The sequence below is a fragment of the Mustela nivalis genome (genome assembly GCF_964662115.1).
Source record: "Mustela nivalis genome assembly, chromosome: X".
Taxonomy (NCBI): Eukaryota; Metazoa; Chordata; class Mammalia; order Carnivora; family Mustelidae; genus Mustela; species Mustela nivalis.
The window spans coordinates 88,904,567-88,913,645 of record NC_139040.1 but is presented as its reverse complement, the minus strand read 5'-3'; the positions used below and the strand labels follow the sequence as shown (position 1 = coordinate 88,913,645).

Below are 9,079 nucleotides of genomic sequence, written 5' to 3'. Positions count from 1 at the left end.
TTTAAAGATTTTATTTATTTATTTGTCAGAGAGCTTGACAGAGAGAGTGCACAAGCAGAGGTAGCAGCAGAAAGAGGGAGAAGCAGGGTCCCCACTGAGCAAGGAGCCCAATGTGGAACTCCATCCCAGGACCCTGGGATCATAACCTGAGCCAAAGGCAGCCACTTAACCAACTGAGCCACCCAAGTAATTGGACACACTATTTATAATATTTTGTTACCCCAACACTGTTGTAATACACACGCTATACACAAAATTTTAATTAATTTCTGACTTTTTTCCCTTGGGACTTATTTCCGGAAATTATGCTGTCAGGTTACATCCCATGACATATTGCAAAATTCAGCTGCAGGTTCTTCTTTTTATGACCAATGTCAAACAGCTTCTTCATGATTTATTTTCTCCAAACAAGGCTTAAGTCATGAGAACATTACAAGGAAGAAAATGTCCATTGTGCCTGGGAGTCTCAGTTAAGCGTCTGCCTTGGCCTCAGGTCATGATCCCTGGGTCTTGGGATCAAGCCCAACATCGGGTTCCGTGCTTAGCAGGGAGCCTCCTTCTCCTCCTCTCTCTACCTGCCACTTCCTCTGCTTCTGTGTGCATGCTCTCTCTCTCTTGCTCTCTCTCTCTCTCTCCCTGACAAATAAATAAAATAAAATGAAAACGAAAATAGAATCCAGCAATACATGAAAAGGATAACACATCATGACTAAAGTGTCACTTTCCAAAAGGTAAGTGTGGCTTAACATTGGAAAACCTATCAATGTGATTCCTACATTCAAAAGAGGAGAAAAATCATATGATAATGAAATTAAGTGCAGAAAAACAATTTCACAAATTCAACAGCCATACATGATTTAATTTGAAAAACTCCTGTAAAGCAAAGGGATAGAAGAAAATTGTTTGTTCTGGAATCCACACCAAAAATCTTAATTAATGGTAAATGAAAAAGTGTTCTTCCTGAGACTTGGAATGTTGGGAATGACGCAAAATGGCCATTATCCCCACTTGTGTTCAAAAATATACGAAGAATCCTGGCTAGTGAAGTAGAGCAAAATCAATCAATCAATCATACTGAGAAAAAAAGAATTAAAATGTCTTTACTCACAGATGATATAGTTATATGCATATACAATTCAAAAGGACCTATGAGCTCTTAGAATATATAAATGAGTTTAGCAAGGTCACAGTGTATAAGGCCAACATTTAAACACAAATCATTTTGTATAGATTAGCAATCAACAAATGCTTAAAAAAAAAAAAAAATCGAGCCCCGCAACTGGCTCTTTGCTTTCAGGGAGCTTTCTTCCCCCCTAACCCCCCACCTGCCTCTCTGCCTACTTGTGCTCTCTGTCTGTCAAATAAATACATGAATAGATAGATAGATAGATAGATAGATAGATAGATGATAGATAAATTTAGAACCACACTACACACAACAGTATTTAAAAGACAAAATACAAAGGAACCAGCCAAATGAAAGAACTACAAGGTCTCTGCAATGCAAACCACAAAATACTATTCGAAGAAATTTAAAAATTCAAATACCATATGATTTCACTCGTATATGGAATTTAAGAAACAAAACAAATGTGCAATGGGAAAAAGAAAGAGAGAGAGAGAGGCAAACCATGAAACAGATTCTTAACTACAGAGAACAAACTGCTGGTTACTAGATGGGAAATGGATGAGGCTATGGGTGAAATAGGTGATGGCACAAAGCAGTGCACTTGTCATGATGATCACCGGGTTGGTATGGAAGTGCTGAATCATTGTATTGTACACTTGAAACTAATATTACACTCTTTGTTAACTGACTGGAATTTAAATAATTTTCTTTAATTCCAAATAAATACCATGTTCCTGTATTGGAAGAATCAGTTTTGTAAATATGTAAAAATTTCTCCAAATTCTCTACAAATCTTATGGAATGCCAGTAGACATTATAATATGTTTATTTTGATGGAGATTAGCAAGATGATCCTAAAATGGACATAGAAACACAAAGGAAGAAGCGCTAAGACAATCTTAAAGAAGAATAACAAACTGGAGGACTCACATTATCAGATAATAACACTTATTAGAAAATCATAGTAATTGGGGTGCCTGGGTGCCTCAGTGGGTTAAAGCCTCTGACTTCGGATCAGGTCATGATTCCAGGGTCCTGGGATCGAGCCCCACGTTGGGGGGGTCTCTGCTCAGCAGGGAGCCTGCTTCCTCCTCTCTCTCTCACTGCCTCTCTGCCTACTTGTTATCTCTGTCTGTCAAATAAATAAAATCTTTTTTTAAAGAAAGAGAACCATAGTAATTAAGAGACTGTGAACTAGTACAAGAATAAAAACTAGACCAAATAAACAGGCTAGAGAATCCAGAAACACATGTACATATACACAATCACTTCATTTATGACAAGCTAGTATTACATTGCAGTGGGTAAAAGATTGCAGTGGTAAAAGATTTCATTGTGCTTTGTCTATTCCATATAGCTAGGGGAAAAGGAAAATCTTTACTCCTTCTGCATAATATACAAAAAAATCAATCTGAGAAGTATTTCTGATCTAAATGTGAAAAGTAAAATGATAAAGATTTTAGAGGAAAACATAGAAGAAAATGTCTATAACGTAGAGGACTGAATTTTTTAATACATTCTACTTCATGCTTGCATGCATTCATTCATTCATTCTTTTGTGGAGTTGACACATAATGTTCCATTACTTTCAGGTGTATAATAATATGATTGACAAGTTGATATAGTATGCTATGTTCACCACAAGTGTAGCTACCACCTGTCCCCATACATTGCTATTACAATATCATTGCCTATATTCCTTGGGCTGTGCCTTTTATTCCCATGCCTTATTCATTCCACTACTGTATCTCTCATTCTTCTTCACCCATTTGCCCAACCCCCACCCCCCTCCTCTCTGGCAACCATCATTTTGTCCTCTGTATTTACAGGTCAGATTCTACTTTTTGTTTCTTTATTAATATTTTTACATTCCACTTATGGATCAAATCATGGTATTTGGCTTCCTCGGTCTGACTTGTTTCATTTCGCATAATACCCTTTAGATCCATTCATGTTGTCTCAAATGGCACCATTTAATCCTTTTATGGCTCTGTAATGGTCCATTTCATCTGCTTTACCCATTCATCTACCGTATTTTGGCTATTGTCAATAATTCCACAATAAACATAGGCATGAATTAGTGTCTTTATATTCTTTAAGTAAATACTCAGTAGTGCAATTACTGGATCATATACCTTATTTTTATCTTTTTGTGGAAACTCCATACTGTTTTCCACAGTGACTGCACTGGATTGCATTCCTGCCAACAATGTACAAAGTTTCTCTTTTATCCACATCCTTGTCAATATTTGCCATTTTTTGTCTTTTTTATTTTAGCCATTCTGACAATTGTGAGGTGATATTTCATTGTGGTTTTGATTTGCATTTCCCTGATGATCAGTATCATTCCGTATGTCTGTTAGGCACCTGGAGATCTGCTTTGGAAAAATAACTATTGCTGTCTTCTGCCCATTTCTTAACTGGATTATTTGTTTTGGGGGTGTTGTTTGGTAAGTTCTTCATAGATTTTGGATAGTAGCTCTTTTTTTAGTTATTATCCTCCGTTAACCAACATATAGTACATCATTTGATTTGATGTAGTGTTCAATGATTAGTTAGTTGCATATAATACCCAGTGCTCATCACAAAACATGCCTTCCTTAATACCTAACACCCAGTTACCTCATCCCCTAACCCCCTCCTTTCTGTAACCCTCAGATTGTTTTCCAGAGTCCAGAGTCTCTCATTTTTTGTCTTCCTCTCTGATTTCTTCTCATTCAGTTCTCCCTAACACTTTATCAGATATATCATTTACAAATATCTTGTCTCATTGGGTGGGTTGTCTTTTTGTTTTGTTGATGGTTTCCTTGAGTGCATAAAGGCTTTTGGTTATGGTGTAGTCCCAATAGTTTAATTTTTTTTGTTTTCCTTGCCTGAGGAGACAGAAAAATGTTTCTACACCCAGTGACAAAGAAATCTTGAGAAAGAGGGACAAAGCTGGAGGTATCACAAATCTCAGATTTCTAAATATACCACAAATCTTTAGTAATCAAAACAGTATGGTACAGGTGCAAAAATAGACACATAGATCAATGCAACCTAATAGAAAACCCAGGAATAAACCCATGTTATTTGGTCAATTAAGGATAACAAAAACAGTGAAAATATACAACGGAGGAAGACGGTCTCTTCAACAACTAATGTTGGGGAAACTGGACAGCTATATGCAAAAGAAAAATGAGACTGGATCACTTTATTATATCATACACAAAAATAATCTCCAAGTAGATTAAGGACCTAAATAAGAGACCAGAAACTATAAAACTCCTAGAAGAAAACATAGTCAGTAATTTCCTTAATAGACTTTAAAAATTCCAGGTGGAAGGCCCTTTGTGCTTTCTTATTTTGTTTATAATTTGCAGTTTAATTACATTGTGGTCAGGTAGTATTTGTTTGTAACACTTACACTTTAAAGAATGAGACAAGATTTCATTTGTAACCTAATGAAAAATTTTTAAGCAAAAAATTTTAAGCAAAGTCCAGAGAGCTACAGGTACTTTTTCAAAAGTTTATGTAAGTGTATATGCAAGTTATACAAGATAAAAATTGATAATAATTTTAATTTTTACCATTAACACAAATTTCTATTTATCAAAAGATACTATTCAGAGAATTAACAGGTAAGCCACAGAATGAGATGAATGTTTGCAATACATGTCTGCAAAAACATTATTTCACTTAGGATGTATAAAGAATACTAAAAATAACAAAAACAAGACTGACAAATCAATAGCAAAAAAGACAAGAATCTGTAATAAGTACTTTACAAAACAAGATTCCAAATAACTAAAAATTACATGAGAAAGTTCTTCATATCATTAGGCATCTAGAAATTAAGCCTATATTGATATACCTATGAAACATCCTCTGTGTCAACTTGGGTGGCTTAAATGAAAAAATGAATACCAAATCTTGATGAGAATGTGAGGAAAAATGAACTTTAATACACAACTGATGAGACTGCGTGTTGATATGACCTTTTGGGAATCTCCTTGGTAACATATAATAAAGCTGAATGTATGCAATGTCCTATGACCTAGCAGTTTCTCACTAAGCAAATACTTAGAGAAATACATATAAATGAGTATAATTATCACCAAAAACATGTACAAGATTGTTTACATAGCACAATATATAATATGCCAGATGAAAAAGTACCCGAATGTTCATAATAGGTACAATTAATTAGTAAATATGCTCTATTCATATGATGGAATACAATGTAGCAGAACAGTGATAAGTAACTACCAGACCCAGGAGTATGGATAAAACACAGGAAAGCAGTGTTGAGTAAAAAAAAAAACTAATGAAAAAGGACTCTGTGCCATATGATTCCATTTACATAAATTTAAAATCAGACAAAACTAGACCATGGTGCTGAAGGTGAGGATTATGGTTACTTTTGCAAGAGAGCAGTAAGGATGACTGGGGAAGTGGCACAAGAGGGCCTTTTAAGGAGCTATGTAATATACTAACATTTGGCTCAGAGTGGGGATTATGTAAGTATGTTAACTTTGTTAAATTTCATAGAACAGTACACTTAGGACTTCTAAACTTTCCCATAACACTTCAATGAAAACATGTATGTAAAACAAAATTGAGAGATGGAAGAGAGTATAGCAAAGAACAACAGAGTCATCCTCCTGAAATCTGATCTTCCAGATCAGGGAATTTATGTCTCTGCCAAAATTTAAACATGCTATTAAAAATAATTGTAGATCCATGGAATATTACTCAGCCATGAAAAAATGAAATCTTGCCATTTGCAACAATATGAATGGAACTAGAGGGTATTATACTAAGCAAAATAAGTCAACCACAGAAATACAATTATCATATGATTTCACTCCTATGTGGAATTTAAGAAACAAAACACAGGAGCATAGAGGAAGGGAGGGAAAAATAAGACAAAATGAAATCAGAGAAAGACAAACCAAAAGAGACTCTTAACCATAGGAAACAAACTGAGGGTTGCTGGAGGGGAGGGGAGTGGGAGGATGGGGTAAGTGGGTAATGGGCATTAATGGGCATTAAGGAGGACACATGATGTAATGAACACTGGGTTTAATATACAACTGATGAATCACTGAACTCTACTTCTGAAAGTAATAATATACTACATGTTAATTAATTGAATGTAATTAAGATAAAAATAATTGTAGATCCAAATCTGTATTGTTTGGATATTCTTTTTCCATAACAAATGAATTTTTGAGGAACTAATACCTCTTCAGTTACAGAAATCGTTAAGCAAAGAATCACCTCTTGTTTCCTTTCTGTTTATTTTATCATAGTCTAAGAAAATGAAATCTAATGCTTTTGTATATGAATAGATACGTATGGTATAAACATCATTGTTGCAAAATCATTTCCTTAAAATTATCTCCTTTTTTGCTGTTAGCTTTCTAATCTATGTATTTCATAAGAGAAAAAAAGAGAGACAAACCATAAAACAGATTCTTAACTATAGAGAAAAAACTGAGAGATGCTGAGGGGGAGTTGGGCAGGGAGATGAGTTAAATGAATGATAGATATTAAGGAGGGCGCTTGTGATGAGCACTGGGTGTTGAATGTAAGTGATGAATCACTAAATTCTACTCCTAAAACTAATTATTACACTGTATGTTAACTAACAGGAATTTTTTTTGTATTTGACAGACAGAGATCACAAGTAGAGAGGCAGGCAGGGTTGGGGGGGAAGCAGGCTCCCTGCTGAGCAGAGAGCCCGATTTGGGGCTGGATCCCAGGACCCTGGGATCATGACCTGGGCCAAAGGCAGAGGCTTTAATCCACTGAGCCACCCAGGTGCTCCAACTCACAGGAATTTAAATAAAAATTTGAAACTACAAAAAAAGAGAGAGATGTCTGTATGTAATGATTTAATGTTCTTCCAGTTTTATTAATAACTAAATGACATACATTATTGTATAAGTTTAAGGCATGCATACTACAAATGTTAAATGAATTCAGTAAAGTTACAGAATACAAAATCAGTGTGCAGATCTGTTGTACTTCTGTATGTTAATAATAAAGTGATGGAAACAGCAATTAAGAGAACAATTCCATGGATGCCTGGGTGGCTCAGTTGGCTAAGCATCTGCCTTTGGCTCAGGTTATGATCCTGGGATCAAGCCCTGCATTAGGCTTCCTGCTCAGTGGGGAGCCTGCTTCTCCCTTTCCTCCCTGCTTGTGCTCTCTCTTGTTATCTCTGTCTCTCTCCCTCTCAAATGGATGAATAAAATCTTTTAAAAAAAAAAAAAAGAAAACAACCCCATTTATAATTGTATCAAAAATGATAAAATACCTAGAATAAACTTAACCAAAGAGATGAGAGACCTGTACTCTGAAAACAATAAAACAGTAATGAAAGAAATTGAACAAGACAACAAAAAATGGAAAGGCATTCCATGCTCATGGATTGGAAGACCAAATGTTCTTAAGATGTCTACATGACTCAAAACAATCTACAGATCTAATGCAAACCCTATCAAAATGCCAACAGCATTTTTCGCAGAACTAGAACAAAAAAATCTTAAAATTTGTATGGAACCACCAAAGACCCTGAAAAGCCAAAGCAATCTTGGTTTGGGGGGCAGGCAAAGCTGGAGGCATCACATTCCAAACTTGGAGTTATACTACAAAGTTGTAATAATCAAAACAGTATTGTAGTGACAGAAAAATACACACATACATAAATGGAACAGAATAGAAAAGCTATAATAAACCCACAATTATATGGTCAATTAATCTTCAACAAAGTAGAAAAGAACATGCAATGGGAAAAAGTCTCTGGTGTTGGGAAAACTGGACAACCATACACAAAAGAGTGAAACTGAATCACTTTCTTACACCATACACAAAAAAAACCTCCTAAATAAAGACCTAAATGTGAGAACTGAAACCATAAAAATCCTAGGAGAGAGCCGAGGGAGTAATTTCTCTGATACTCGCCCTAGTAATATTTTTCTAGATAAATCTCCTGAGGCAAAGGAAACAAAAGCAAAGATAAACTGTTGGGAATACATTTTTTAAAAAAGTGTCTGTTCATATCTTCTGCCCATTTTTTGATATGATTGTCTGTTTTGTGTGTGTTGAGTTTGAGTGTTTTGTGTGTTTGAGCTTGCTCTCTCGCCCTCTCTCTCTGATAAATAAATAAAATCTTTAAAAATAAATAAATAAATAAATAAAAATAAAAAGGGAAGGACAATATGAAGGGGGCTGAGATTTTGATCACCAGAAATCAGCACAATGAAAACAAGTGAAATGAATAATAAGCAGATGTTTTAAAGAGATGGGGTGCCAGTTTTCAATTCTGTTTTGAACACCACATTACAAAAGAACTGTTTTTAAAAATAAAAAAGGATTGAAGGTAAAGAAAAAAAAAGTAATAACTCAATCTTTGAATGACCCCCGGTTTGTTCCTGATAAACTTCAATCACATCTTCTTCCTCCATTCCCAGTTCTTTTAGAGTGTGATTATCATATTATATTCATTGGCACTCCCGTCTTTAACAGTATGATTCTTTGAGTTTCTTGAGATGTGTTGTCATTTTCACCTTGAAGTGAATCTCACTGCTATCCTGTCCAGTGACTTTGAGTTTAATGTATTCTCCTTCCTTCTTATGCCCCAAGTGCTCAGTTTTAGGTATTGCTTCCTGGTCAGACATGGTGACGGTGGCTTCACCCAGGGTCTCTGCACAGCAGCAGCCTTAGGTAGTTAGAACCTCACTCCAAGGTTTAAAAATCCGTCTCTCTAAATGCATGTTTTTAAATAGACAATACATTGCATAACCATCCAATGTAAAAGGTAAGGGAAGAAAGAGCAACACAATAATCCTAATGGAAAAAGAAAGAGGTACTTAATAAAAGGTGTGAATCATTAGTAAAAAGAAAATACAACTAATAAATTGAAAAGATTGCTCTTTTTAAAAATACTTATGAAGAGTATCC

General features: G+C 35.1%; 1 pseudogene across 1 annotated transcript; it reads right to left on the bottom strand.

Annotated features, from left to right (window-relative positions):
- Positions 1–8,404: 8,404 nt before the first annotated feature.
- LOC309855970 (small ubiquitin-related modifier 1 pseudogene) lies at positions 8,405–8,878 on the bottom strand (annotated as a pseudogene). The gene has a single exon. The product of its transcript is annotated as a small ubiquitin-related modifier 1 pseudogene (transcript).
- Between the last annotated feature and the right edge of the window lie 201 nt (positions 8,879–9,079).